Source organism: Phalangium opilio, unplaced genomic scaffold, assembly GCF_054372755.1.
Source record: "Phalangium opilio isolate 3A_F unplaced genomic scaffold, DU_Popi_V2 ptg000063l_1, whole genome shotgun sequence".
NCBI lineage: Eukaryota > Metazoa > Arthropoda > Arachnida > Opiliones > Phalangiidae > Phalangium > Phalangium opilio.
This window is the reverse complement of record NW_028324180.1, coordinates 7,057,686-7,082,506: the sequence shown is the minus strand read 5'-3', so window position 1 is coordinate 7,082,506 and position 24,821 is coordinate 7,057,686. Positions and strand designations below refer to the sequence as shown.

General features: G+C 35.3%; 41 non-coding genes across 41 annotated transcripts; all 41 read left to right on the top strand.

The window, feature by feature from the left end:
- The first annotated feature begins 12 nt into the window (after positions 1-12).
- TRNAT-AGU (transfer RNA threonine (anticodon AGU)) lies at positions 13-85 on the top strand. Its single transcript has one exon. It is a non-coding gene; the product is annotated as a tRNA-Thr (tRNA).
- Positions 86-457: 372 nt separating this feature from the next.
- Positions 458-530, top strand: TRNAT-AGU (transfer RNA threonine (anticodon AGU)). The gene has a single exon. It is a non-coding gene; the product is annotated as a tRNA-Thr (tRNA).
- Positions 531-663: 133 nt separating this feature from the next.
- Positions 664-736, top strand: TRNAT-AGU (transfer RNA threonine (anticodon AGU)). Its single transcript has one exon. It is a non-coding gene; the product is annotated as a tRNA-Thr (tRNA).
- Positions 737-867: 131 nt separating this feature from the next.
- TRNAT-AGU (transfer RNA threonine (anticodon AGU)) lies at positions 868-940 on the top strand. The gene has a single exon. It is a non-coding gene; the product is annotated as a tRNA-Thr (tRNA).
- A 133-nt stretch (positions 941-1,073) lies between these two features.
- On the top strand, positions 1,074-1,146 carry TRNAT-UGU (transfer RNA threonine (anticodon UGU)). The gene has a single exon. It is a non-coding gene; the product is annotated as a tRNA-Thr (tRNA).
- A 339-nt stretch (positions 1,147-1,485) lies between these two features.
- TRNAT-AGU (transfer RNA threonine (anticodon AGU)) lies at positions 1,486-1,558 on the top strand. The gene has a single exon. It is a non-coding gene; the product is annotated as a tRNA-Thr (tRNA).
- Positions 1,559-1,930: 372 nt separating this feature from the next.
- On the top strand, positions 1,931-2,003 carry TRNAT-AGU (transfer RNA threonine (anticodon AGU)). Its single transcript has one exon. It is a non-coding gene; the product is annotated as a tRNA-Thr (tRNA).
- A 133-nt stretch (positions 2,004-2,136) lies between these two features.
- Positions 2,137-2,209, top strand: TRNAT-GGU (transfer RNA threonine (anticodon GGU)). Its single transcript has one exon. It is a non-coding gene; the product is annotated as a tRNA-Thr (tRNA).
- A 372-nt stretch (positions 2,210-2,581) lies between these two features.
- Positions 2,582-2,654, top strand: TRNAT-AGU (transfer RNA threonine (anticodon AGU)). The gene has a single exon. It is a non-coding gene; the product is annotated as a tRNA-Thr (tRNA).
- Positions 2,655-2,787: 133 nt separating this feature from the next.
- TRNAT-AGU (transfer RNA threonine (anticodon AGU)) lies at positions 2,788-2,860 on the top strand. Its single transcript has one exon. It is a non-coding gene; the product is annotated as a tRNA-Thr (tRNA).
- Positions 2,861-3,026: 166 nt separating this feature from the next.
- Positions 3,027-3,099, top strand: TRNAT-AGU (transfer RNA threonine (anticodon AGU)). Its single transcript has one exon. It is a non-coding gene; the product is annotated as a tRNA-Thr (tRNA).
- Positions 3,100-3,710: 611 nt separating this feature from the next.
- On the top strand, positions 3,711-3,783 carry TRNAT-AGU (transfer RNA threonine (anticodon AGU)). Its single transcript has one exon. It is a non-coding gene; the product is annotated as a tRNA-Thr (tRNA).
- A 751-nt stretch (positions 3,784-4,534) lies between these two features.
- Positions 4,535-4,607, top strand: TRNAT-UGU (transfer RNA threonine (anticodon UGU)). Its single transcript has one exon. It is a non-coding gene; the product is annotated as a tRNA-Thr (tRNA).
- A 131-nt stretch (positions 4,608-4,738) lies between these two features.
- Positions 4,739-4,811, top strand: TRNAT-GGU (transfer RNA threonine (anticodon GGU)). Its single transcript has one exon. It is a non-coding gene; the product is annotated as a tRNA-Thr (tRNA).
- Positions 4,812-4,944: 133 nt separating this feature from the next.
- On the top strand, positions 4,945-5,017 carry TRNAT-UGU (transfer RNA threonine (anticodon UGU)). Its single transcript has one exon. It is a non-coding gene; the product is annotated as a tRNA-Thr (tRNA).
- A 166-nt stretch (positions 5,018-5,183) lies between these two features.
- On the top strand, positions 5,184-5,256 carry TRNAN-AUU (transfer RNA asparagine (anticodon AUU)). Its single transcript has one exon. It is a non-coding gene; the product is annotated as a tRNA-Asn (tRNA).
- A 133-nt stretch (positions 5,257-5,389) lies between these two features.
- TRNAT-AGU (transfer RNA threonine (anticodon AGU)) lies at positions 5,390-5,462 on the top strand. Its single transcript has one exon. It is a non-coding gene; the product is annotated as a tRNA-Thr (tRNA).
- A 1,400-nt stretch (positions 5,463-6,862) lies between these two features.
- Positions 6,863-6,935, top strand: TRNAT-AGU (transfer RNA threonine (anticodon AGU)). The gene has a single exon. It is a non-coding gene; the product is annotated as a tRNA-Thr (tRNA).
- Positions 6,936-7,068: 133 nt separating this feature from the next.
- On the top strand, positions 7,069-7,141 carry TRNAT-UGU (transfer RNA threonine (anticodon UGU)). The gene has a single exon. It is a non-coding gene; the product is annotated as a tRNA-Thr (tRNA).
- Positions 7,142-7,307: 166 nt separating this feature from the next.
- Positions 7,308-7,380, top strand: TRNAN-AUU (transfer RNA asparagine (anticodon AUU)). The gene has a single exon. It is a non-coding gene; the product is annotated as a tRNA-Asn (tRNA).
- An 817-nt stretch (positions 7,381-8,197) lies between these two features.
- On the top strand, positions 8,198-8,270 carry TRNAN-AUU (transfer RNA asparagine (anticodon AUU)). The gene has a single exon. It is a non-coding gene; the product is annotated as a tRNA-Asn (tRNA).
- A 133-nt stretch (positions 8,271-8,403) lies between these two features.
- On the top strand, positions 8,404-8,476 carry TRNAT-AGU (transfer RNA threonine (anticodon AGU)). Its single transcript has one exon. It is a non-coding gene; the product is annotated as a tRNA-Thr (tRNA).
- A 578-nt stretch (positions 8,477-9,054) lies between these two features.
- On the top strand, positions 9,055-9,127 carry TRNAT-AGU (transfer RNA threonine (anticodon AGU)). Its single transcript has one exon. It is a non-coding gene; the product is annotated as a tRNA-Thr (tRNA).
- Positions 9,128-9,260: 133 nt separating this feature from the next.
- Positions 9,261-9,333, top strand: TRNAT-UGU (transfer RNA threonine (anticodon UGU)). The gene has a single exon. It is a non-coding gene; the product is annotated as a tRNA-Thr (tRNA).
- Positions 9,334-9,466: 133 nt separating this feature from the next.
- TRNAT-AGU (transfer RNA threonine (anticodon AGU)) lies at positions 9,467-9,539 on the top strand. Its single transcript has one exon. It is a non-coding gene; the product is annotated as a tRNA-Thr (tRNA).
- A 339-nt stretch (positions 9,540-9,878) lies between these two features.
- Positions 9,879-9,951, top strand: TRNAT-AGU (transfer RNA threonine (anticodon AGU)). The gene has a single exon. It is a non-coding gene; the product is annotated as a tRNA-Thr (tRNA).
- A 611-nt stretch (positions 9,952-10,562) lies between these two features.
- Positions 10,563-10,635, top strand: TRNAT-AGU (transfer RNA threonine (anticodon AGU)). Its single transcript has one exon. It is a non-coding gene; the product is annotated as a tRNA-Thr (tRNA).
- A 1,328-nt stretch (positions 10,636-11,963) lies between these two features.
- TRNAT-AGU (transfer RNA threonine (anticodon AGU)) lies at positions 11,964-12,036 on the top strand. Its single transcript has one exon. It is a non-coding gene; the product is annotated as a tRNA-Thr (tRNA).
- A 1,023-nt stretch (positions 12,037-13,059) lies between these two features.
- On the top strand, positions 13,060-13,132 carry TRNAT-AGU (transfer RNA threonine (anticodon AGU)). Its single transcript has one exon. It is a non-coding gene; the product is annotated as a tRNA-Thr (tRNA).
- Positions 13,133-13,916: 784 nt separating this feature from the next.
- On the top strand, positions 13,917-13,989 carry TRNAT-AGU (transfer RNA threonine (anticodon AGU)). The gene has a single exon. It is a non-coding gene; the product is annotated as a tRNA-Thr (tRNA).
- Positions 13,990-14,773: 784 nt separating this feature from the next.
- On the top strand, positions 14,774-14,846 carry TRNAT-AGU (transfer RNA threonine (anticodon AGU)). Its single transcript has one exon. It is a non-coding gene; the product is annotated as a tRNA-Thr (tRNA).
- A 1,056-nt stretch (positions 14,847-15,902) lies between these two features.
- On the top strand, positions 15,903-15,975 carry TRNAT-AGU (transfer RNA threonine (anticodon AGU)). The gene has a single exon. It is a non-coding gene; the product is annotated as a tRNA-Thr (tRNA).
- A 1,023-nt stretch (positions 15,976-16,998) lies between these two features.
- TRNAT-AGU (transfer RNA threonine (anticodon AGU)) lies at positions 16,999-17,071 on the top strand. Its single transcript has one exon. It is a non-coding gene; the product is annotated as a tRNA-Thr (tRNA).
- A 784-nt stretch (positions 17,072-17,855) lies between these two features.
- On the top strand, positions 17,856-17,928 carry TRNAT-AGU (transfer RNA threonine (anticodon AGU)). Its single transcript has one exon. It is a non-coding gene; the product is annotated as a tRNA-Thr (tRNA).
- A 611-nt stretch (positions 17,929-18,539) lies between these two features.
- TRNAT-AGU (transfer RNA threonine (anticodon AGU)) lies at positions 18,540-18,612 on the top strand. Its single transcript has one exon. It is a non-coding gene; the product is annotated as a tRNA-Thr (tRNA).
- Positions 18,613-20,558: 1,946 nt separating this feature from the next.
- TRNAT-UGU (transfer RNA threonine (anticodon UGU)) lies at positions 20,559-20,631 on the top strand. Its single transcript has one exon. It is a non-coding gene; the product is annotated as a tRNA-Thr (tRNA).
- A 1,056-nt stretch (positions 20,632-21,687) lies between these two features.
- TRNAT-AGU (transfer RNA threonine (anticodon AGU)) lies at positions 21,688-21,760 on the top strand. Its single transcript has one exon. It is a non-coding gene; the product is annotated as a tRNA-Thr (tRNA).
- A 404-nt stretch (positions 21,761-22,164) lies between these two features.
- On the top strand, positions 22,165-22,237 carry TRNAT-AGU (transfer RNA threonine (anticodon AGU)). The gene has a single exon. It is a non-coding gene; the product is annotated as a tRNA-Thr (tRNA).
- Positions 22,238-23,054: 817 nt separating this feature from the next.
- On the top strand, positions 23,055-23,127 carry TRNAT-UGU (transfer RNA threonine (anticodon UGU)). The gene has a single exon. It is a non-coding gene; the product is annotated as a tRNA-Thr (tRNA).
- A 371-nt stretch (positions 23,128-23,498) lies between these two features.
- Positions 23,499-23,571, top strand: TRNAT-UGU (transfer RNA threonine (anticodon UGU)). The gene has a single exon. It is a non-coding gene; the product is annotated as a tRNA-Thr (tRNA).
- A 133-nt stretch (positions 23,572-23,704) lies between these two features.
- TRNAT-UGU (transfer RNA threonine (anticodon UGU)) lies at positions 23,705-23,777 on the top strand. The gene has a single exon. It is a non-coding gene; the product is annotated as a tRNA-Thr (tRNA).
- The last annotated feature ends 1,044 nt before the right edge of the window (positions 23,778-24,821 follow it).

Sequence of the window (24,821 nt, the reverse complement as noted above, 5' to 3'; positions counted from 1 at the left end):
CTTCAAAGCAAGGGCTCCGTGGCTTAGTGGTTAAAGCGCCTGTCTAGTAAACAGGAGATCATGAGTTCGATTCTCGTCGGAGCCTCGCTGTTATGTTACTTGAACTAGATTTCGAAGCTATTAAATTTTGAAAAATTAAAAAATATAGTTGATTTAGATATGCATATATGCAAAATATAGTGTTAAAGTTCCCATGAGATAATTTAGTTAATTTACTGAAATATTCAGCATTCATATCGCTTCAAAGCAAGGGCTACGTGCCTTAGTGGTTAAAGCGCCTGTCTAGTAAACAGGAGATCATGAGTTCGATTCTCGTCGGAGCCTTGCTGTTATGTTACTTGAACTAGATTTCGTAGCTATTAATTTTTGAAAAATTAAAACAATAGGGTTAAAATTCCGATGAGTTAATTTAGTTAAATTACTGGAATATTCAGCATTCATGTCGCTTCAAAGCAAGGGCTCCGTGGCTTAGTGGTAAAAGCGCCTGTCTAGTAAACAGGAGATCATGAGTTCGATTCTCGTCGGAGCCTCGCTGTTATGTTACTTGAACTAGATTTCGTAGCTATATAATTTTGAAAAATTAAAATAATAGGGCAAAAGTTCCCATGAGATAATTTGGTTAATTTACTGAAATATTCTGCATTCATATCGCTTCAAAGCAAGGGCTCCGTGGCTTAGTGGTTAAAGCGCCTGTCTAGTAAACCGGAGATCATGAGTTCGATTCTCGTCGGAGCCGTGCTGTTATGTTACTTGACCTATTTCGTAGCTATTAAATTTTGAAAAATTAAAACAATAAGGTAAAAATTCCGAGGAGTTAATTTAGTTAAATTACTGGAATATTCAGCATTCATGTCGCTTCAAAGCAAGGGCTCCGTGGCTTAGTGGTTAAAGCGCCTGTCTAGTAAACAGGAGATCATGAGTTCGATTCTCGTCGGAGCCTCGCTGTTATGTTACTTGAACTAGATTTCGTAGCTATATAATCTTGAAAAATTAAAATAATAGGGCAAAAGTTCCCATGAGATAATTTAGTTAATTTACTGAAATATTCTGCATTCATATCGCTTCAAACCAAGGGCTCCGTGGCTTAGTGGTTAAAGCGAATGTCTTGTAAACAGGAGATCATGAGTTCGATTCTCGTCGGAGCCTCGCTGTTATGTTACTTGAACTAGATTTCGTAGCTATATAATTTTGAAAAATTAAAATAATAGGGCAAAAGTTCCCATGAGATAATTTGGTTAATTTACTGAAATATTCTGCATTCATATCGCTTCAAAGCAAGGGCTCCGTGGCTTAGTGGTTAAAGCGCCAGTCTTGTAAACAGGAGATCATGTGTTCGATTCTCGTCGGAGCCTTGCTGTTATATTACTTGAACTAGATTTCGAAGCTATTAAATTTTGAAAAATTAAACCAATAGGGTAAAAATTCCGATGAGTTAATTTTAATAAATTACTGGAATACTCAGCATTCATGTCGCTTCAAAGCAAGGGCTCCGTGGCTTAGTGGTTAAAGCGCCTGTCTAGTAAACAGGAGATCATGAGTTCGATTCTCGTCGGAGCCTCGCTGTTATGTTACTTGAACTAGATTTCGAAGCTATTAAATTTTGAAAAATTAAAAAATATAGTTGATTTAGATATGCATATATGCAAAATATAGTGTTAAAGTTCCCATGAGATAATTTAGTTAATTTACTGAAATATTCAGCATTCATATCGCTTCAAAGCAAGGGCTACGTGCCTTAGTGGTTAAAGCGCCTGTCTAGTAAACAGGAGATCATGAGTTCGATTCTCGTCGGAGCCTTGCTGTTATGTTACTTGAACTAGATTTCGTAGCTATTAATTTTTGAAAAATTAAAACAATAGGGTTAAAATTCCGATGAGTTAATTTAGTTAAATTACTGGAATATTCAGCATTCATGTCGCTTCAAAGCAAGGGCTCCGTGGCTTAGTGGTAAAAGCGCCTGTCTAGTAAACAGGAGATCATGAGTTCGATTCTCGTCGGAGCCTCGCTGTTATGTTACTTGAACTAGATTTCGTAGCTATATAATTTTGAAAAATTAAAATAATAGGGCAAAAGTTCCCATGAGATAATTTGGTTAATTTACTGAAATATTCTGCATTCATATCGCTTCAAAGCAAGGGCTCCGTGGCTTAGTGGTTAAAGCGCCAGTCTGGTAAACAGGAGATCATGTGTTCGATTCTCGTCGGAGCCTTGCTGTTATATTACTTGAACTAGATTTCGAAGCTATTAAATTTTGAAAAATTTAAAATAATAGTTGATTTAGATATTCATATATGCAAACAATAGTGTAAAAGTTCCCATGAGATAATTTAGTTAATTTACTGAAATATTCAGCATTCATATCGCTTCAAAGCAAGGGCTCCGTGGCTTAGTGGTTAAAGCGCCTGTATAGTAAACAGGAGATCATGAGTTCTATTCTCGTCGGAGCCTCGCTGTTATGTTACTTGAACTAGATTTCGTAGGTATATAATTTTGAAAAAATAAAATAATAGGGCAAAAGTTCCCATGAGTTAATTTAGTTAAATTACTGGAATATTCAGCATTCATATCGCTTCAAAGCAAGGGCTCCGTGGCTTAGTGGTTAAAGCGCCTGTCTAGTAAACAGGAGATCATGAGTTCGATTCTCGTCGGAGCCTCGCTGTTATGTTACTTGAACTAGATTTCGTAGGTATATAATTTTGAAAAATTAAAATAATAGGGCAGAAGTTCCCATGAGATAATTTAGTTAATTTACTGAAATATTCTGCATTCATATCGCTTCAAAGCAAGGGCTCCGTGGCTTAGTGGTTAAAGCGCCTGTCTAGTAAACAGGAGATCATGAGTTCGATTCTCGTCGGAGCCTCGCTGTTATGTTACTTGACCTAGATTTCGAAGCTATTAAATTTTGAAAAATTAAAAATAATAGTTGATATAGATATGCATATATGCAAACAATAGGGTAAAAGTTCCCATGAGATAATTTAGTTAATTTACTGAAATATTCAGCATTCATGTAGCTTCAAAGCAAGGGCTCCGTGGCTTAGTGTTTAAAGCGCCTGTCTAGTAAACAGGAGATCATGAGTTCGATTCTCGTCGGAGCCTTGCTGTTATGTTACTTGACCTAGATTTCGAAGCTATTAAATTTTGAAAAATTAAAAATAATAGTTGATATAGATATGCATATATGCAAACAATAGTGTAAAAGTTCCCATGAGATAATTTAGTTAATTTACTGAAATATTCTGCATTCATATCGCTTCAAAGCAAGGGCTCCGTGGCTTAGTGGTTAAAGCGCCAGTCTTGTAAACAGGAGATCATGTGTTCGATTCTCGTCGGAGCCTTGCTGTTATATTACTTGAACTAGATTTCGAAGCTATTAAATTTTGAAAAATTAAAAATAATAGTTGATTTAGATATGCATATATGCAAACAATAGTGTAAAAGTTCCCATGAGTTAATTTAGTTAAATTACTGGAATATTCAGCATTCATGTCGCTTCAGAGCAAGGGCTCCGTGGCTTAGTGGTTAAAGCGCCTGACTAGTAAACAGGAGATCATGAGTTCGATTCTCGTGGGAGCCTGGCTGTTATGTTACTTGACCTAGATTTCGTAGCTATTAAATTTTGAAAAATTAAAACAATAGGGTAAAAATTCCGAGGAGTTAATTTAGTTAAATTACTGGAATATTCAGCATTCATGTCGCTTCAAAGCAAGGGCTCCGTGGCTTAGTGGTTAAAGCGCCTGACTAGTAAACAGGAGATCATGAGTTCGATTCTCGTCGGAGCCTCGCTGTTATATAACTTGAACTAGATTTCGTAGCTATATAATTTTGAAAAATTAAAATAATAGGGCAAAAGTTCCCATGAGATAATTTAGGCAATTTACTGAAATATTCTGCATTCATATCGCTTCAAAGCAAGGGCTCCGTGGCTTAGTGGTTAAAGCGCCTGTCTAGTAAACAGAAGATCATGAGTTCGATTGTCGTCGGAGCCTAGCTGTTATGTTACTTGACCTAGATTTCGTAGCTATTAAATTTTCAAAAATTAAAACAATAGGGTAAAAATTCCGATGAGTTAATTTAGTTAAATTACTGGAATATTCAGCATTCATATCGCTTCAAAGCAAGGGCTCCGTGGCTAAGTGGTTAAAGCGGCTGTCTAGTAAACAGGATATCATGAGTTCGATTCTCGTCGGAGCCTCGCTGTTATGTTACTTGAACTAGATTTCGTAGCTATTAAATTTTGAAAAATTAAAACAATAGGGTAAAAATTCCGATGAGTTAATTTAGTTAAATTACTGGAATATTCTGCATTCATATCGCTTCAAAGCAAGGGCTCCGTGGCTTAGTGGTTAAAGCGCCTGTCTAGTAAACCGGAGATCATGAGTTCGATTCTCGTCGGAGCCTCGCTGTTATGTTACTTGAACTAGATTTCGTAGCTATATAATCTTGAAAAATTAAAATAATAGGGCAAAAGTTCCCATGAGATAATTTAGTTAATTTACTGAAATATTCTGCATTCATATCGCTTCAAACCAAGGGCTCCGTGGCTTAGTGGTTAAAGCGCCTGTCTTGTAAACAGGAGATCATGAGTTCGATTCTCGTCGGAGCCTCGCTGTTATGTTACTTGACCTTTTTCGTAGCTATTAATTTTTGAAAAATTAAAACAATAAGGTAAAAATTCCGAGGAGTTAATTTAGTTAAATTACTGGAATATTCAGCATTCATGTCGCTTCAAAGCAAGGGCTCCGTGGCTTAGTGGTTAAAGCGCCTGTCTGGTAAACAGGAGATCATGAGTTCGATTCTCGTCGGAGCCTCGCTGTTATGTTACTTGAACTAGATTTCGTAGCTATATAATCTTGAAAAATTAAAATAATAGGGCAAAAGTTCCCATGAGATAATTTAGTTAATTTACTGAAATATTCTGCATTCATATCGCTTCAAACCAAGGGCTCCGTGGCTTAGTGGTTAAAGCGCCTGTCTTGTAAACAGGAGATCATGAGTTCGATTCTCGTCGGAGCCTCGCTGTTATATTACTTGAACTAGATTTCGAAGCTATTAAATTTTGAAAAATTAAAAATAATAGTTGATTTAGATATGCATATAAGCAAACAATAGTGTAAAAGTTCCGATGTGATAATTTAGTTAATTTACTGAAATATTCAGCATTCATATCGCTTCAAAGCAAGGGCTCCGTGGCTTAGTGGTTAAAACGCCTGTCTATTAAACCGGAGATCATGAGTTCGATTCTCGTCGGAGCCTCGCTGTTATGTTACTTGACCTAGATTTCGTAGCTATTAAATTTTGAAAAATTAAACCAATAGGGTAAAAATTCCGATGAGTTAATTTTAATAAATTACTGGAATACTCAGCATTCATGTCGCTTCAAAGCAAGGGCTCCGTGGCTTAGTGGTTAAAGCGCCTGTCTAGTAAACAGGAGATCATGAGTTCGATTCTCGTCGGAGCCTCGCTGTTATGTTACTTGAACTAGATTTCGAAGCTATTAAATTTTGAAAAATTAAAAAATATAGTTGATTTAGATATGCATATATGCAAAATATAGTGTAAAAGTTCCCATGAGATAATTTAGTTAATTTACTGAAATATTCAGCATTCATATCGCTTCAAAGCAAGGGCTACGTGCCTTAGTGGTTAAAGCGCCTGTCTAGTAAACAGGAGATCATGAGTTCGATTCTCGTCAGAGCCTTGCTGTTATGTTACTTGAACTAGATTTCGTAGCTATTAATTTTTGAAAAATTAAAACAATAGGGTTAAAATTCCGATGAGTTAATTTAGTTAAATTACTGGAATATTCAGCATTCATGTCGCTTCAAAGCAAGAACTCCGTGGCTTAGTGGTAAAAGCGCCTGTCTAGTAAACAGGAGATCATGAGTTCGATTCTCGTCGGAGCCTCGCTGTTATGTTACTTGAACTAGATTTCGTAGCTATATAATTTTGAAAAATTAAAATAATAGGGCAAAAGTTCCCATGAGATAATTTGGTTAATTTACTGAAATATTCTGCATTCATATCGCTTCAAAGCAAGGGCTCCGTGGATTTGTGATTAAAGCGCCTGTCTTGTAAACAGGAGATCATGAGTTCGATTCTCGTCGGAGCCTCGCTGTTATGTTACTTGAACTAGATTTCGTAGCTATTAAATTTTGAAAAATTAAAACAATAGGGTAAAAATTCCGATGAGTTAATTTAGTTAAATTACTGGAATATTCTGCATTCATATCGCTTCAAAGCAAGGGCTCCGTGGCTTAGTGGTTAAAGCGCCTGTCTAGTAAACAGAAGATCATGAGTTCGATTGTCGTCGGAGCCTAGCTGTTATGTTACTTGACCTAGATTTCGTAGCTATTAAATTTTCAAAAATTAAAACAATAGGGTAAAAATTCCGATGAGTTAATTTAGTTAAATTACTGGAATATTCAGCATTCATATCGCTTCAAAGCAAGGGCTCCGTGGCTAAGTGGTTAAAGCGGCTGTCTAGTAAACAGGATATCATGAGTTCGATTCTCGTCGGAGCCTCGCTGTTATGTTACTTGAACTAGATTTCGTAGCTATTAAATTTTGAAAAATTAAAACAATAGGGTAAAAATTCCGATGAGTTAATTTAGTTAAATTACTGGAATATTCTGCATTCATATCGCTTCAAAGCAAGGGCTCCGTGGCTTAGTGGTTAAAGCGCCTGTCTAGTAAACCGGAGATCATGATTTCGATTCTCGTCGGAGCCTTGCTGTTATGTTACTTGACCTATTTCGTAGCTATTAATTTTTGAAAAACTAAAACAATAAGGTAAAAATTCCGAGGAGTTAATTTAGTTAAATTACTGGAATATTCAGCATTCATGTCGCTTCAAAGCAAGGGCTCCGTGGCTTAGTGGTTAAAGCGCCTGACTAGTAAACAGGAGATCATGAGTTCGATTCTCGTCGGAGCCTCGCTGTTATGTTACTTGAACTAGATTTCGTAGCTATATAATCTTGAAAAATTAAAATAATAGGGCAAAAGTTCCCATGAGATAATTTAGTTAATTTACTGAAATATTCTGCATTCATATCGCTTCAAACCAAGGGCTCCGTGGCTTAGTGGTTAAAGCGCCTGTCTTGTAAACAGGAGATCATGAGTTCGATTCTCGTCGGAGCCTCGCTGTTATATTACTTGAACTAGATTTCGAAGCTATTAAATTTTGAAAAATTAAAAATAATAGTTGATTTAGATATGCATATAAGCAAACAATAGTGTAAAAGTTCCGATGTGATAATTTAGTTAATTTACTGAAATATTCAGCATTCATATCGCTTCAAAGCAAGGGCTCCGTGGCTTAGTGGTTAAAACGCCTGTCTATTAAACCGGAGATCATGAGTTCGATTCTCGTCGGAGCCTCGCTGTTATGTTACATGACCTAGATTTCGTAGCTATTAAATTTTGAAAAATTAAACCAATAGGGTAAAAATTCCGATGAGTTAATTTTAATAAATTACTGGAATACTCAGCATTCATGTCGCTTCAAAGCAAGGGGTCCGTGGCTTATTGGTTAAAGCGCCTGTCTAGTAAACAGGAGATCATGAGTTCGATTCTCGTCGGAGCCTCGCTGTTATGTTACTTGAACTAGATTTCGAAGCTATTAAATTTTGAAAAATTAAAAAATATAGTTGATTTAGATATGCATATATGCAAAATATAGTGTAAAAGTTCCCATGAGATAATTTAGTTAATTTACTGAAATATTCAGCATTCATATCGCTTCAAAGCAAGGGCTACGTGCCTTAGTGGTTAAAGCGCCTGTCTAGTAAACAGGAGATCATGAGTTCGATTCTCGTCAGAGCCTTGCTGTTATGTTACTTGAACTAGATTTCGTAGCTATTAATTTTTGAAAAATTAAAACAATAGGGTTAAAATTCCGATGAGTTAATTTAGTTAAATTACTGGAATATTCAGCATTCATGTCGCTTCAAAGCAAGGGATCCGTGGCTTATTGGTTAAAGCGCCTGTCTAGTAAACAGGAGATCATGAGTTCGATTCTCGTCGGAGCCTCGCTGTTATATTACTTGAACTAGATTTCGAAGCTATTAAATTTTGAAAAATTAAAAATAATAGTTGATTTAGATATGCATATAAGCAAACAATAGTGTAAAAGTTCCGATGTGATAATTTAGTTAATTTACTGAAATATTCAGCATTCATATCGCTTCAAAGCAAGGGCTCCGTGGCTTAGTGGTTAAAACGCCTGTCTATTAAACCGGAGATCATGAGTTCGATTCTCGTCGGAGCCTCGCTGTTATGTTACTTGACCTAGATTTCGTAGCTATTAAATTTTGAAAAATTAAACCAATAGGGTAAAAATTCCGATGAGTTAATTTTAATAAATTACTGGAATACTCAGCATTCATGTCGCTTCAAAGCAAGGGCTCCGTGGCTTAGTGGTTAAAGCGCCTGTCTAGTAAACAGGAGATCATGAGTTCGATTCTCGTCGGAGCCTCGCTGTTATGTTACTTGAACTAGATTTCGAAGCTATTAATTTTTGAAAAATTAAAACAATAGGGTTAAAATTCCGATGAGTTAATTTAGTTAAATTACTGGAATATTCAGCATTCATGTCGCTTCAAAGCAAGGGCTCCGTGGCTTAGTGGTAAAAGCGCCAGTCTTGTAAACAGGAGATCATGTGTTCGATTCTCGTCGGAGCCTTGCTGTTATATTACTTGAACTAGATTTCGAAGCTATTAAATTTTGAAAAATTAAAAATAATAGTTGATTTAGATATTCATATATGCAAACAATAGTGTAAAATTTCCCATGAGATAATTTAGTTAATTTACTGAAATATTCAGCATTCATATCGCTTCAAAGCAAGGGCTCCGTGGCTTAGTGGTTAAAGCGCCTGTATAGTAAACAGGAGATCATGAGTTCTATTCTCGTCGGAGCCTCGCTGTTATGTTACTTGAACTAGATTTCGTAGGTATATAATTTTGAAAAAATAAAATAATAGGGCAAAAGTTCCCATGAGATAATTTAGTTAATTTACTGAAATATTCTGCATTCATATCGCTTCAAAGCAAGGGCCCCGTGGCTTAGTGGTTAAAGCGCCTGTCTAGTAAACAGGAGATCATGAGTTCGATTCTCGTCGGAGCCTCGCTGTTATGTTACTTGAACTAGATTTCGTAGCTATATAATCTTGAAAAATTAAAATAATAGGGCAAAAGTTCCCATGAGATAATTTAGTTAATTTACTGAAATATTCTGCATTCATATCGCTTCAAACCAAGGGCTCCGTGGCTTAGTGGTTAAAGCGCCTGTCTTGTAAACAGGAGATCATGAGATCGATTCTCGTCGGAGCCTCGCTGTTATGTTACTTGAACTAGATTTCGTAGTTATATAATTTTGAAAAAATAAAATAATAGGGCAAAAGTTCCCATGAGTTAATTTAGTTAAATTACTGGAATATTCAGCATTCATATCGCTTCAAAGCAAGGGCTCCGTGGCTTAGTGGTTAAAGCGCCTGTCTAGTAAACAGGAGATCATGAGTTCGATTCTCGTCGGAGCCTCGCTGTTATGTTACTTGAACTAGATTTCGTAGGAATATAATTTTGAAAAATTAAAATAATAGGGCAAAAGTTCCCATGAGATAATTTAGTTAATTTACTGAAATATTCTGCATTCATATCGCTTCAAAGCAAGGGCTCCGTGGCTTAGTGGTTAAAGCGCCTGTATAGTAAACAGGAGATCATGAGTTCTATTCTCGTCGGAGCCTCGCTGTTATGTTACTTGAACTAGATTTCGTAGGTATATAATTTTGAAAAATTAAAATAATAGGGCAAAAGTTCCCATGAGATAATTTAGTTAATTTACTGAAATATTCTGCATTCATATCGCTTCAAAGCAAGGGCCCCGTGGCTTAGTGGTTAAAGCGCCTGTCTAGTAAACAGGAGATCATGAGTTCGATTCTCGTCGGAGCCTTGCTGTTATATTACTTGAACTAGATTTCGAAGCTATTAAATTTTGAAAAATTAAAAATAATAGTTGATTCAGATATGCATATATGCAAACAATAGAGTAGAAGTTCCCATGAGATAATTTAGTTAATTTACTGAAATATTCTGCATTCATATCGCTTCAAAGCAAGGGCTCCGTGGCTTAGTGGTTAAAGCGCCAATCTTGTAAACAGGAGATCATGTGTTCGATTCTCGTCGGAGCCTTGCTGTTATATTACTTGAACTAGATTGCGAAGCTATTAAATTTTGAAAAATTAAAAATAATAGTTGATTTAGATATGCATTTATGCAAAAAATAGTGTAGAAGTTCCGATGTGATAATTTAGTTAATTTACTGAAATATTCAGCATTCATATCGCTTCAAAGCAAGGGCTCCGTGGCTTAGTGGTTAAAGCGTCTGTATAGTAAACAGGAGATCATGAGTTCTATTCTCGTCGGAGCCTCGCTGTTATGTTACTTGAACTAGATTTCGTAGGTATATAATTTTGAAAAATTAAAATAATAGGGCAAAAGTTCCCATGAGATAATTTAGTTAATTTACGGAAATATTCTGCATTCATATCGCTTCAAAGCAAGGGCCCCGTGGCTTAGTGGTTAAAGCGCCTGTCTAGTAAACAGGAGATCATGAGTTCGATTCTCGTCGGAGCCTTGCTGTTATATTACTTGAACTAGATTTCGAAGCTATTAAATTTTGAAAAATTAAAAATAATAGTTGATTTAGATATGCATATATGCAAACAATAGAGTAAAAGTTCCCATGAGATAATTTAGTTAATTTACTGAAATATTCTGCATTCATATCGCTTCAAAGCAAGGGCTCCGTGGCTTAGTGGTTAAAGCGCCAATCTTGTAAACAGGAGATCATGTGTTCGATTCTCGTTTGAGCCTTGCTGTTATATTACTTGAACTAGATTTCGAAGCTATTAAATTTTGAAAAATTAAAAATAATAGTTGATTTAGATATGCATATATGCAAACAATAGTGTAAAAGTTCCCATGAGATAATTTAGTTAATTTACTGAAATATTCTGCATTCATATCGCTTCAAAGCAAGGGCTCCGTGGCTTAGTGGTTAAAGCGCCAGTCTTGTAAACAGGAGATCATGTGTTCGATTCTCGTCGGAGCCTTGCTGTTATATTACTTGAACTAGATTTCGAAGCTATTAAATTTTGAAAAATTAAAAATAATAGTTGATTTAGATATGCATATATGCAAACAATAGAGTAAAAGTTCCCATGAGATAATTTAGTTAATTTACTGAAATATTCTGCATTCATATCGCTTCAAAGCAAGGGCTCCGTGGCTTAGTGGTTAAAGCGCCAATCTTGTAAACAGGAGATCATGTGTTCGATTCTCGTTTGAGCCTTGCTGTTATATTACTTGAACTAGATTTCGAAGCTATTAAATTTTGAAAAATTAAAAATAATAGTTGATTTAGATATGCATATATGCAAACAATAGTGTAAAAGTTCCCATGAGATAATTTAGTTAATTTACTGAAATATTCTGCATTCATATCGCTTCAAAGCAAGGGCTCCGTGGCTTAGTGGTTAAAGCGCCAGTCTTGTAAACAGGAGATCATGTGTTCGATTCTCGTCGGAGCCTTGCTGTTATATTACTTGAACTAGATTTCGAAGCTATTAAATTTTGAAAAATTAAAAATAATAGTTGATTTAGATATTCATATATGCAAACAATAGTGTAAAAGTTCCCATGAGATAATTTAGTTAATTTACTGAAATATTCAGCATTCATATCGCTTCAAAGCAAGGGCTCCGTGGCTTAGTGGTTAAAGCGCCTGTATAGTAAACAGGAGATCATGAGTTCTATTCTCGTCGGAGCCTCGCTGTTATGTTACTTGAACTAGATTTCGTAGGTATATAATTTTGAAAAATTAAAATAATAGGGCAAAAGTTCCCATGAGATAATTTAGTTAATTTACTGAAATATTCTGCATTCATATCGCTTCAAAGCAAGGGCCCCGTGGCTTAGTGGTTAAAGCGCCTGTCTAGTAAACAGGAGATCATGAGTTCGATTCTCGTCGGAGCCTTGCTGTTATGTTACTTGACCTAGATTTCGTAGCTATTAAATTTTGAAAAATTAAAACAATAGGGTAAAAATTCCGATGAGTTAATTTAGTTAAATTACTGGAATATTCAGTATTCATGTCGCTTCAAAGCAAGGGTTCCGTGGCTTAGTGGTTAAAGCGCCTGTATAGTAAACAGGAGATCATGAGTTCTATTCTCGTCGGAGCCTCGCTGTTATGTTACTTGAACTAGATTTCGTAGGTATATAATTTTGAAAAATTAAAATAATAGGGCAAAAGTTCCCATGAGATAATTTAGTTAATTTACTGAAATATTCTGCATTCATATCGCTTCAAAGCAAGGGCTCCGTGGCTTAGTGGTTAAAGCGCCAATCTTGTAAACAGGAGATCATGTGTTCGATTCTCGTTTGAGCCTTGCTGTTATATTACTTGAACTAGATTTCGAAGCTATTAAATTTTGAAAAATTAAAAATAATAGTTGATTTAGATATGCATATATGCAAACAATAGTGTAAAAGTTCCCATGAGATAATTTAGTTAATTTACTGAAATATTCTGCATTCATATCGCTTCAAAGCAAGGGCTCCGTGGCTTAGTGGTTAAAGCGCCAGTCTTGTAAACAGGAGATCATGTGTTCGATTCTCGTCGGAGCCTTGCTGTTATATTACTTGAACTAGATTTCGAAGCTATTAAATTTTGAAAAATTAAAAATAATAGTTGATTTAGATATTCATATATGCAAACAATAGTGTAAAAGTTCCCATGAGATAATTTAGTTAATTTACTGAAATATTCAGCATTCATATCGCTTCAAAGCAAGGGCTCCGTGGCTTAGTGGTTAAAGCGCCTGTATAGTAAACAGGAGATCATGAGTTCTATTCTCGTCGGAGCCTCGCTGTTATGTTACTTGAACTAGATTTCGTAGGTATATAATTTTGAAAAATTAAAATAATAGGGCAAAAGTTCCCATGAGATAATTTAGTTAATTTACTGAAATATTCTGCATTCATATCGCTTCAAAGCAAGGGCCCCGTGGCTTAGTGGTTAAAGCGCCTGTCTAGTAAACAGGAGATCATGAGTTCGATTCTCGTCGGAGCCTTGCTGTTATGTTACTTGACCTAGATTTCGTAGCTATTAAATTTTGAAAAATTAAAACAATAGGGTAAAAATTCCGATGAGTTAATTTAGTTAAATTACTGGAATATTCAGTATTCATGTCGCTTCAAAGCAAGGGTTCCGTGGCTTAGTGGTTAAAGCGCCTGTATAGTAAACAGGAGATCATGAGTTCTATTCTCGTCGGAGCCTCGCTGTTATGTTACTTGAACTAGATTTCGTAGGTATATAGTTTTGAAAAATTAAAATAATAGGGCAAAAGTTCCCATGAGATAATTTAGTTAATTTACTGAAATATTCTGCATTCATATCGCTTCAAAGCAAGGGCTCCGTGGCTTAGTGGTTAAAGCGCCAGTCTTGTAAACAGGAGATCATGTGTTCGATTCTCGTCGGAGCCTTGCTGTTATATTACTTGAACTAGATTTCGAAGCTATTAAATTTTGAAAAATTAAAAATAATAGTTGATTTAGATATGCATATATGCAAAAAATAGTGTAGAAGTTCCGATGTGATAATTTAGTTAATTTACTGAAATATTCAGCATTCATATCGCTTCAAAGCAAGGGCTCCGTGGCTTAGTGGATAAAGCGCCTGTATAGTAAACAGGAGATCATGAGTTCTATTCTCGTCGGAGCCTCGCTGTTATGTTACTTGAACTAGATTTCGTAGGTATATAATTTTGAAAAATTAAAATAATAGGGCAAAAGTTCCCATGAGATAATTTAGTTAATTTACTGAAATATTCTGCATTCATATCGCTTCAAAGCAAGGGCCCCGTGGCTTAGTGGTTAAAGCGCCTGTCTAGTAAACAGGAGATCATGAGTTCGATTCTCGTCGGAGCCTTGCTGTTATGTTACTTGACCTAGATTTCGTAGCTATTAAATTTTGAAAAATTAAAACAATAGGGTAAAAATTCCGATGAGTTAATTTAGTTAAATTACTGGAATATTCAGTATTCATGTCGCTTCAAAGCAAGGGTTCCGTGGCTTAGTGGTTAAAGCGCCTGTATAGTAAACAGGAGATCATGAGTTCTATTCTCGTCGGAGCCTCGCTGTTATGTTACTTGAACTAGATTTCGTAGGTATATAATTTTGAAAAATTAAAATAATAGGGCAAAAGTTCCCATGAGATAATTTAGTTAATTTACTGAAATATTCTGCATTCATATCGCTTCAAAGCAAGGGCTCCGTGGCTTAGTGGTTAAAGCGCCAGTCTTGTAAACAGGAGATCATGTGTTCGATTCTCGTCGGAGCCTTGCTGTTATATTACTTGAACTAGATTTCGAAGCTATTAAATTTTGAAAAATTAAAAATAATAGTTGATTTAGATATGCATATATGCAAAAAATAGTGTAGAAGTTCCGATGTGATAATTTAGTTAATTTACTGAAATATTCAGCATTCATATCGCTTCAAAGCAAGGGCTCCGTGGCTTAGTGGTTAAAGCGCCTGTATAGTAAACAGGAGATCATGAGTTCTATTCTCGTCGGAGCCTCGCTGTTATGTTACTTGAACTAGATTTCGTAGGTATATAATTTGGAAAAATTAAAATAATAGGGCAAAAGTTCCCATGAGATAATTTAGTTAACTTACTGAAATATTCTGCATTCATATCGCTTCAAAGCAAGGGCCCCGTGGCTTAATGGTTAAAGCGCCTGTCTAGTAAACAGGAGATCATGAGTTCGATTCTCGTCGGAGCCTTGCTGTTATGTTACTTGACCTAGATTTCGTAGCTATTAAATTTTGAAAAATTAAAACAATAGGGTAAAAATTCCGATGAGTTAATTTAGTTAAATTACTGGAATATTCAGCATTCATATCGCTTCAAAGCAAGGGCTCCGTGGCTTAGTGGTTAAAGCGCCTGTATAGTAAACAGGAGATCATGAGTTCTATTCTCGTCGGAGCCTCGCTGTTATATTACTTGAACTAGATTTCGAAGCTATTAAATTTTGAAAAATTAAAAATAATAGTTGATTTAGATATGCATATATGCAAACAATAGAGTAAAAGTTCCCATGAGATAATTTAGTTAATTTACTGAAATATTCTGCATTCATATCGCTTCAAAGCAAGGGCTCCGTGGCTTAGTGGTTAAAGCGCCAATCTTGTAAACAGGAGATCATGTGTTCGATTCCCGTTTGAGCCTTGCTGTTATATTACTTGAACTAGATTTCGAAGCTATTAAATTTTGAAAAATTAAAAATAATAGTTGATTTAGATATGCATATATGCAAACAATAGTGTAAAAGTTCCCATGAGATAATTTAGTTAATTTACTGAAATATTCTGCATTCATATCGCTTCAAAGCAAGGGCTCCGTGGCTTAGTGGTTAAAGCGCCAGTCTTGTAAACAGGAGATCATGTGTTCGATTCTCGTCGGAGCCTTGCTGTTATATTACTTGAACTAGATTTCGAAGCTATTAAATTTTGAAAAATTAAAAATAATCGTTGATTTAGATATTCATATATGCAAACAATAGTGTAAAAGTTCCCATGAGATAATTTAGTTAATTTACTGAAATATTCAGCATTCATATCGCTTCAAAGCAAGGGCTCCGTGGCTTAGTGGTTAAAGCGCCTGTATAGTAAACAGGAGATCATGAGTTCTATTCTCGTCGGAGCCTCGCTGTTATGTTACTTGAACTAGATTTCGTAGGTATATAATTTTGAAAAATTAAAATAATAGGGCAAAAGTTCCCATGAGATAATTTAGTTAATTTACTGAAATATTCTGCATTCATATCGCTTCAAAGCAAGGGCCCCGTGGCTTAGTGGTTAAAGCGCCTGTCTAGTAAACAGGAGATCATGAGTTCGATTCTCGTCGGAGCCTTGCTGTTATGTTACTTGACCTAGATTTCGTAGCTATTAAATTTTGAAAAATTAAAACAATAGGGTAAAAATTCCGATGAGTTAATTTAGTTAAATTACTGGAATATTCAGTATTCATGTCGCTTCAAAGCAAGGGTTCCGTGGCTTAGTGGTTAAAGCGCCTGTATAGTAAACAGGAGATCATGAGTTCTATTCTCGTCGGAGCCTCGCTGTTATGTTACTTGAACTAGATTTCGTAGGTATATAATTTTGAAAAATTAAAATAATAGGGCAAAAGTTCCCATGAGATAATTTAGTTAATTTACTGAAATATTCTGCATTCATATCGCTTCAAAGCAAGGGCTCCGTGGCTTAGTGGTTAAAGCGCCAATCTTGTAAACAGGAGATCATGTGTTCGATTCTCGTTTGAGCCTTGCTGTTATATTACTTGAACTAGATTTCGAAGCTATTAAATTTTGAAAAATTAAAAATAATAGTTGATTTAGATATGCATATATGCAAACAATAGTGTAAAAGTTCCCATGAGATAATTTAGTTAATTTACTGAAATATTCTGCATTCATATCGCTTCAAAGCAAGGGCTCCGTGGCTTAGTGGTTAAAGCGCCAGTCTTGTAAACAGGAGATCATGTGTTCGATTCTCGTCGGAGCCTTGCTGTTATATTACTTGAACTAGATTTCGAAGCTATTAAATTTTGAAAAATTAAAAATAATAGTTGATTTAGATATTCATATATGCAAACAATAGTGTAAAAGTTCCCATGAGATAATTTAGTTAATTTACTGAAATATTCAGCATTCATATCGCTTCAAAGCAAGGGCTCCGTGGCTTAGTGGTTAAAGCGCCTGTATAGTAAACAGGAGATCATGAGTTCTATTCTCGTCGGAGCCTCGCTGTTATGTTACTTGAACTAGATTTCGTAGGTATATAATTTTGAAAAATTAAAATAATAGGGCAAAAGTTCCCATGAGATAATTTAGTTAATTTACTGAAATATTCTGCATTCATATCGCTTCAAAGCAAGGGCCCCGTGGCTTAGTGGTTAAAGCGCCTGTCTAGTAAACAGGAGATCATGAGTTCGATTCTCGTCGGAGCCTTGCTGTTATGTTACTTGACCTAGATTTCGTAGCTATTAAATTTTGAAAAATTAAAACAATAGGGTAAAAATTCCGATGAGTTAATTTAGTTAAATTACTGGAATATTCAGTATTCATGTCGCTTCAAAGCAAGGGCTCCGTGGCTTAGTGGTTAAAGCGCCTGTATAGTAAACAGGAGATCATGAGTTCTATTCTCGTCGGAGCCTCGCTGTTATGTTACTTGAACTAGATTTCGTAGGTATATAATTTTGAAAAATTAAAATAATAGGGCAAAAGTTCCCATGAGATAATTTAGTTAATTTACTGAAATATTCTGCATTCATATCGCTTCAAAGCAAGGGCTCCGTGGCTTAGTGGTTAAAGCGCCAGTCTTGTAAACAGGAGATCATGTGTTCGATTCTCGTCGGAGCCTTGCTGTTATATTACTTGAACTAGATTTCGAAGCTATTAAATTTTGAAAAATTAAAAATAATAGTTGATTTAGATATGCATATATGCAAAAAATAGTGTAGAAGTTCCGATGTGATAATTTAGTTAATTTACTGAAATATTCAGCATTCATATCGCTTCAAAGCAAGGGCTCCGTGGCTTAGTGGTTAAAGCGCCTGTATAGTAAACAGGAGATCATGAGTTCTATTCTCGTCGGAGCCTCGCTGTTATGTTACTTGAACTAGATTTCGTAGGTATATAATTTGGAAAAATTAAAATAATAGGGCAAAAGTTCCCATGAGATAATTTAGTTAACTTACTGAAATATTCTGCATTCATATCGCTTCAAAGCAAGGGCCCCGTGGCTTAGTGGTTAAAGCGCCTGTCTAGTAAACAGGAGATCATGAGTTCGATTCTCGTCGGAGCCTTGCTGTTATGTTACTTGACCTAGATTTCGTAGCTATTAAATTTTGAAAAATTAAAACAATAGGGTAAAAATTCCGATGAGTTAATTTAGTTAAATTACTGGAATATTCAGCATTCATGTCGCTTCAAAGCAAGGGCTCCGTGGCTTAGTGGTTAAAGCGCCAGTCTTGTAAACAGGAGATCATGTGTTCGATTCTCGTCGGAGCCTTGCTGTTATATTACTTGAACTAGATTTCGAAGCTATTAAATTTTGAAAAATTAAAAATAATAGTTTATTTAGATATGCATATATGCAAACAATAGTGTAAAAGTTCCCATGAGATAATTTAGTTAATTTACTGAAATATTCTGCATTCATATCGCTTAAAAGCAAGGGCTCCGTGGCTTAGTGGTTAAAGCGCCAGTCTTGTAAACAGGAGATCATGTGTTCGATTCTCGTCGGAGCCTTGCTGTTATATTACCTGAACTACGTTTCGAAGCTATTAAATTTTGAAAAATTAAAAATTATAGTTGATTTAGATACTCATATATGCAAACAATAGTGTAAAAGTTCAAATGAGATAATTTAGTTAATTTACTGAAATATTCAGCATTCATACCGCTTCAAAGCAAGGGCTCCGTGGCTTAGTGGTTAAAGCGACTGTCTAGTAAACAGGAGATTATGAGTTCGATTCTCGTCGGAGCCCTGCTGTTATGTTACTTGACCTAGATTTCGTAGCTATTAAATTTTGAAAAATTAAAACAATAGGGTAAAAATTCCGATGAGTTAATTTAGTTAAATTACTGGAATATTCAGCATTCATGTCGCTTCAAAGCAAGGGCTCCGTGGCTTAGTGGTTAAAGCGCCTGTCTAGTAAACAGGAGATCATGTGTTCGATTCTCGCCGGAGCCTTGCTGTCATATTACTTGAAGTAGATTTCGAAGCTATTAAATTTTGAAAAATTAAAAATTATAGTTGATTTAGATATGCATATATGCAAACAATAGTGTAAAAGTTCCCATGAGATAATTTAGATAATTTACTGAAATATTAAGCATTCATATCGCTTCAAAGCAAGGGCTCCGTGGCTTAGTGGTTAAAGCGCCAGTCTTGTAAACAGGAGATCATGTGTTCGAATCTCGTCGGAGCCTTGCTGTTATATTACTTGAACTAGATTTCGAAGCTATTAAATTTTGAAAAATTAAAAATAATAGTTGATTTAGATATGCATATATGCAAAAAATAGTGTAGAAGTTCCGATGTGATAATTTAGTTAATTTACTGAAATATTCAGCATTCATATCGCTTCAAAGCAAGGGCTCCGTGGCTTAGTGGTTAATGCGCCTGTCTAGTAAACAGGAGATCATGAGTTCGATTCTCGTCGGAGACTCGCTGTTATGTTACTTGAACTAGATTTCGTAGCTATATAATTTTGAAAAATTAAAATAATAGGGCAAAGGTTCCGAAGAGATAATTTAGTTAATTTACTGAAATATCCTGCATTCATATCGATTCAAAGCAAGGGCTCCGTGGCTTAGTGGTTAAAGCGCCAGTCTTGTAAACAGGAGATCATGTGTTCGATTCTCGTCGGAGCCTTGCTGTTATATTAATTGAACTAGATTTCGAAGCTATTAAACTTTGAAAAATTAAAAATAATAGTTTATTTAGATATGCATATATGCAAACAATAGTGTAAAAGTTCCCATGAGATAATTTAGTTAATTTACTGAAATATTCTGCATTCATATCGCTTGAAAGCAAGAGCTCCGTGGCTTAGTGGTTAAAGCGCCAGTCTTGTAAACAGGAGATCATGTGTTCGATTCTCGTCGGAGCCTTGCTGTTATATTACCTGAACTACATTTCGAAGCTATTAAATTTTGAAAAATTAGAAATTATAGTTGATTTAGATATGCATATATGCAAACAATAGTGTAAAAGTTCCCATTAGATAATTTAGATAATTTACTGAAATATTAAGCATTCATATCGCTTCAAAGCTAGGGCTCCGTGACTTAGTGGTTAATGCGCCTGTCTAGTAAACAGGAGATCATGAGTTCGATTCTCGTCGGAGCCTGGCTGTTATGTTACTTGACCTAGATTTCGTAGCTATTAAATTTTGAAAAATTAAAACAATAGGGTAAAAATTCCGATGAGTTAATTTAGTTAAATTACTGCAATATTCAGCATTCATGTCGCTTCAAAGCAAGGGCTCCGTGGCTTAGTGGTTAAAGCGCCTGTCTAGTAAACAGGAGATCATGTGTTCGATTCTCGTCGGAGCCTTGCTGTCATATTACTTGAACTAGATTTCGAAGCTATTAAATTTTGAAAAATTAAAAATTATAGTTGATTTAGATATGCATATATGCAAACAATAGTGTAAAAGTTCCCATGAGATAATTTAGATAATTTACTGAAATATTAAGCATTCATATCGCTTCAAAGCTAGGGCTCCGTGGCTTAGTGGTTAATGCGCCTGTCTAGTAAACAGGAGATCATGAGTTCGATTCTCGTCGGAGCCTGGCTGTTATGTTACTTGACCTAGATTTCGTAGCTATTAAATTTTGAAAAATTAAAACAATAGGGTAAAAATTCCGATGAGTTAATTTAGTTAAATTACTGCAATATTCAGCATTCATGTTGCTTCAAAGCAAGGGCTCCGTGGCTTAGTGGTTAAAGCGCCTGTCTTGTAAACAGGAGATCATGAGTTCGATTCTCGTCGGAGCCTTGCTGTTATATTACTTGAACTAGATTTCGAAGCTATTAAATTTTGAAAAATTAAAAATTATAGTTGATTTAGATATGCATATATGCAAACAATAGTGTAAAAGTTCCGATGTGATAATTTAGTTAATTTACTGAAACATTCAGCATTCATATCGCTTCAAAGCAAGGGCTCCGTGGCTTAGTGGTTAAAGCGTCTGTCTAGTAAACAGGAGATCATGAGTTCGATTCTCGTCGGAGACTCGCTGTTATGTTACTTGAACTAGATTTCGTAGCTATATAATTTTGAAAAATTAAAATAATAGGGCAAAAGTTCCGAAGAGATAATTTTGTTAATTTACTGAAATATCCTGCATTCATATCGCTTCAAAGCAAGGGCTCCGTGGCTTAGTGGTTAAAGCGCCAGTCTTGTAAACAGGAGATCATGTGTTCGATTCTCGTCGGAGCCTTGCTGTTATATTACTTGAACTAGATTTCGAAGCTATTAAATTTTGAAAAATTAAAAATAATAGTTGACTTAGATATGCATATATGCAAGCAATAGTGTAAAAGTTCCCATGAGATAATTTAGTTAATTTACTGAAATATTCTGCATTCATATCGCTTCAAAGCAAGGGCTCCGTGGCTTAGTGGTTAAAGCGCCAGTCTTGTAAACAGGAGATCATGTGTTCGTTTCTCGTCGGAGCCTTGCTGTTATATTACTTGAACTAGATTTCGAAGCTATTAAATTTCGAAAAATTAAAAATTATAGTTGATTTAGATATTCATATATGCAAACAATAGTGTAAAAGTTCCCATGAGATAATTTAGTTAATTTACTGAAATATTCAGCATTCATATCGCTTCAAAGCAAGGGCTCCGTGGCTTAGTGGTTAAAGCGCCTGTCTAGTAAACAGGAGATCATGCGTTCGATTCTCGTCGGAGCCCTGCTGTTATGTTACTTGACCTAGATTTCGTAGCTACTAAATTTTGAAAAATTAAAACAATAGGGTAAAAATTCCGATGAGTTAATTTAGTTAAATTACTGCAATATTCAGCATTCATGTCGCTTCAAACCAAGGGCTCCGTGGCTTAGTGGTTAAAGCGCCTGTCTAGTAAACAGGAGATCATGAGTTCGATTCTCGTCGGAGCCTCGCTGTTATGTTACTTGACCTAGATTTCGAAGCTATTAAATTTTGAAAATTAAAAATAATAGTTGATATAGATATGCATATATGCAAACAATAGTGTAAAAGTTCCCATGAGTTAATTTAGTTAAATTACTGGAATATTCAGCATTCATGTCGCTTCAAAGCAAGGGCTCTGTGGCTTAGTGGTTAAAGCGCCTGACTAGTAAACAGGAGATCATGTGTTCGATTCTCGTCGGAGCCTTGCTGTTATATTACTTGAACTAGATTTCGAAGCTATTAAATTTTGAAAAATTAAAAATAATAGTTGATTTAGATATGCATATATGCAAACAATAGTGTAAAAGTTCCCATGAGATAATTTAGTTATTTTACTGAAATATTCAGCATTCATATCGCTTCAATGCAAGGGCTCCGTGGCTTAGTGGTTAAAGCGCCTGTCTAGTAAACAGGAGATCATGAGTTCGATTCTCGTCGGAGCCTCGCTGTTATGTTACTTGAACTAGATTTCGTAGCTATATAATTTTGAAAAATTAAAATAATAGGGCAAAGGTTCCCAAGAGATAATTTAGTTAATTTACTGAAATATCCTGCATTCATATCGCTTCAAAGCAAGGGCTCCGTGGCTTAGTGGATATAGCGCCAGTCTTGTAAACAGGAGATCATGTGTTCGATTCTCGTCGGAGCCTTGCTGTTATATTACTTGAACTAGATTTCGATGCTATTGAATTTTGAAAAATTAAAAATAATAGTTGATTTAGATATGCAAATATGCAAACAATAGTGTAAAAGTTCCCATGAGATAATTTAGTTAATTTACTGAAATATTCTGCATTCATATCGCTTCAAAGCAAGGGCTCCGTGGCTTAGTGGATAAAGGGCCAGTCTTGTAAACAGGAGATCATGTGTTCGATTCTCGTCGGAGCCTTGCTGTTATATCACTTGAACTAGATTTCGAACCTATTAAATTTTGAAAAATTAAAAATTATAGTTGATTTAGATATTCATATATGCAAACAATAGTGTAAAAGTTCCCATGAGATAATTTAGTTAATTTACTGAAATATTCAGCATTCATATCGCTTCAATGCAAGGGCTCTGTGGCTTAGTGGTTAAAGCGCCTGTCTAGTAAACAGGAGATCATGAGTTCTATTCTCGTCGGAGCCTCGCTGTTATGTTACTTGAACTAGATTTTGTAGCTATATAATTTTGAAAAATTAAAATAATGGGGCAAAAGTTCCCATGAGATAATTTAGTTAATTTACTGAAATATTCTACATTCATATCGCTTCAAACCAAGGGCTCCGTGGCTTAGTGGTTAAAGCGCCTGTCTTGTAAACAGGAGATCATGAGTTCGATTCTCGTCGGAGCCTTGCTGTTATATTACTTGAACTAGATTTCGAAACTATTAAATTTTGAAAAATTAAAAATAATAGTTGATTTAGATATGCATATAAGCAAACAATAGTGTAAAAGTTCCGATGTGATAATTTTGTTAATTTACTGAAATATTCAGCATTCATATCGCTTCAAAGCAAGGGCTCGTTGGCTTAGTGGTTAATGTGCCTGTCTAGTAAACAGGAGATCATGAGTTCGATTCTCTTCGGAGCCTCGCTGTTATGTTACTTGAACTAGAATTCGTAGCTATATAATTTTGAAAAATTAAAATAATAGGGCAAAAGTTCCCATGAGATAATTTAGTTAATTTACTGAAATATTCTACATTCATATCGCTTCAAACCAAGGCTCCGTGGCTTAGTGGTTAAAGCGCCTGTCTTGTAAACAGGAGATCATGAGTTCGATTCTCGTCGGAGCCTTGCTGTTGTATTACTTGAACTAGATTTCGAAACTATTAAATTTTGAAAAATTAAAATAATAGGGCAAAAGTTCCGATGAGATAATTTAGTTAATTTACTGAAATATTCTGCATTCATATCGCTTCAATGCAAGGGCTCCGTGGCTTAGTGGTTAAAGCGCCTGTCTTGTAAACAGGAGATCATGAGTTCGATTCTCGTCGGAGCCTCGCTGTTATGTTACTTGACCTAGATTTCGTAGCTATTAAATTTTGAAAAATTAAAACAATAGGGTAAAAGTTCCCATGAGATAATTTAGTTAATTTACTGAAATATTCAGCATTCATGTAGCTTCAAAGCAAGGGCTCCGTGGCTTAGTGTTTAAAGCGCCTGTCTAGTAAACAGGAGATCATGAGTTCGATTCTCGCCGGAGCCTTGCTGTCATATTACTTGAAGTAGATTTCGAAGCTATTAAATTTTGAAAAATTAAAAATTATAGTTGATTTAGATATGCATATATGCAAACAATAGTGTAAAAGTTCCCATGAGATAATTTAGATAATTTACTGAAATATTAAGCATTCATATCGCTTCAAAGCAAGGGCTCCGTGGCTTAGTGGTTAAAGCGCCAGTCTTGTAAACAGGAGATCATGTGTTCGAATCTCGTCGGAGCCTTGCTGTTATATTACTTGAACTAGATTTCGAAGCTATTAAATTTTGAAAAATTAAAAATAATAGTTGATTTAGATATGCATATATGCAAAAAATAGTGTAGAAGTTCCGATGTGATAATTTAGTTAATTTACTGAAATATTCAGCATTCATATCGCTTCAAAGCAAGGGCTCCGTGGCTTAGTGGTTAATGCGCCTGTCTAGTAAACAGGAGATCATGAGTTCGATTCTCGTCGGAGACTCGCTGTTATGTTACTTGAACTAGATTTCGTAGCTATATAATTTTGAAAAATTAAAATAATAGGGCAAAGGTTCCGAAGAGATAATTTAGTTAATTTACTGAAATATCCTGCATTCATATCGATTCAAAGCAAGGGCTCCGTGGCTTAGTGGTTAAAGCGCCAGTCTTGTAAACAGGAGATCATGTGTTCGATTCTCGTCGGAGCCTTGCTGTTATATTACCTGAACTACATTTCGAAGCTATTAAATTTTGAAAAATTAGAAATTATAGTTGATTTAGATATGCATATATGCAAACAATAGTGTAAAAGTTCCCATTAGATAATTTAGATAATTTACTGAAATATTAAGCATTCATATCG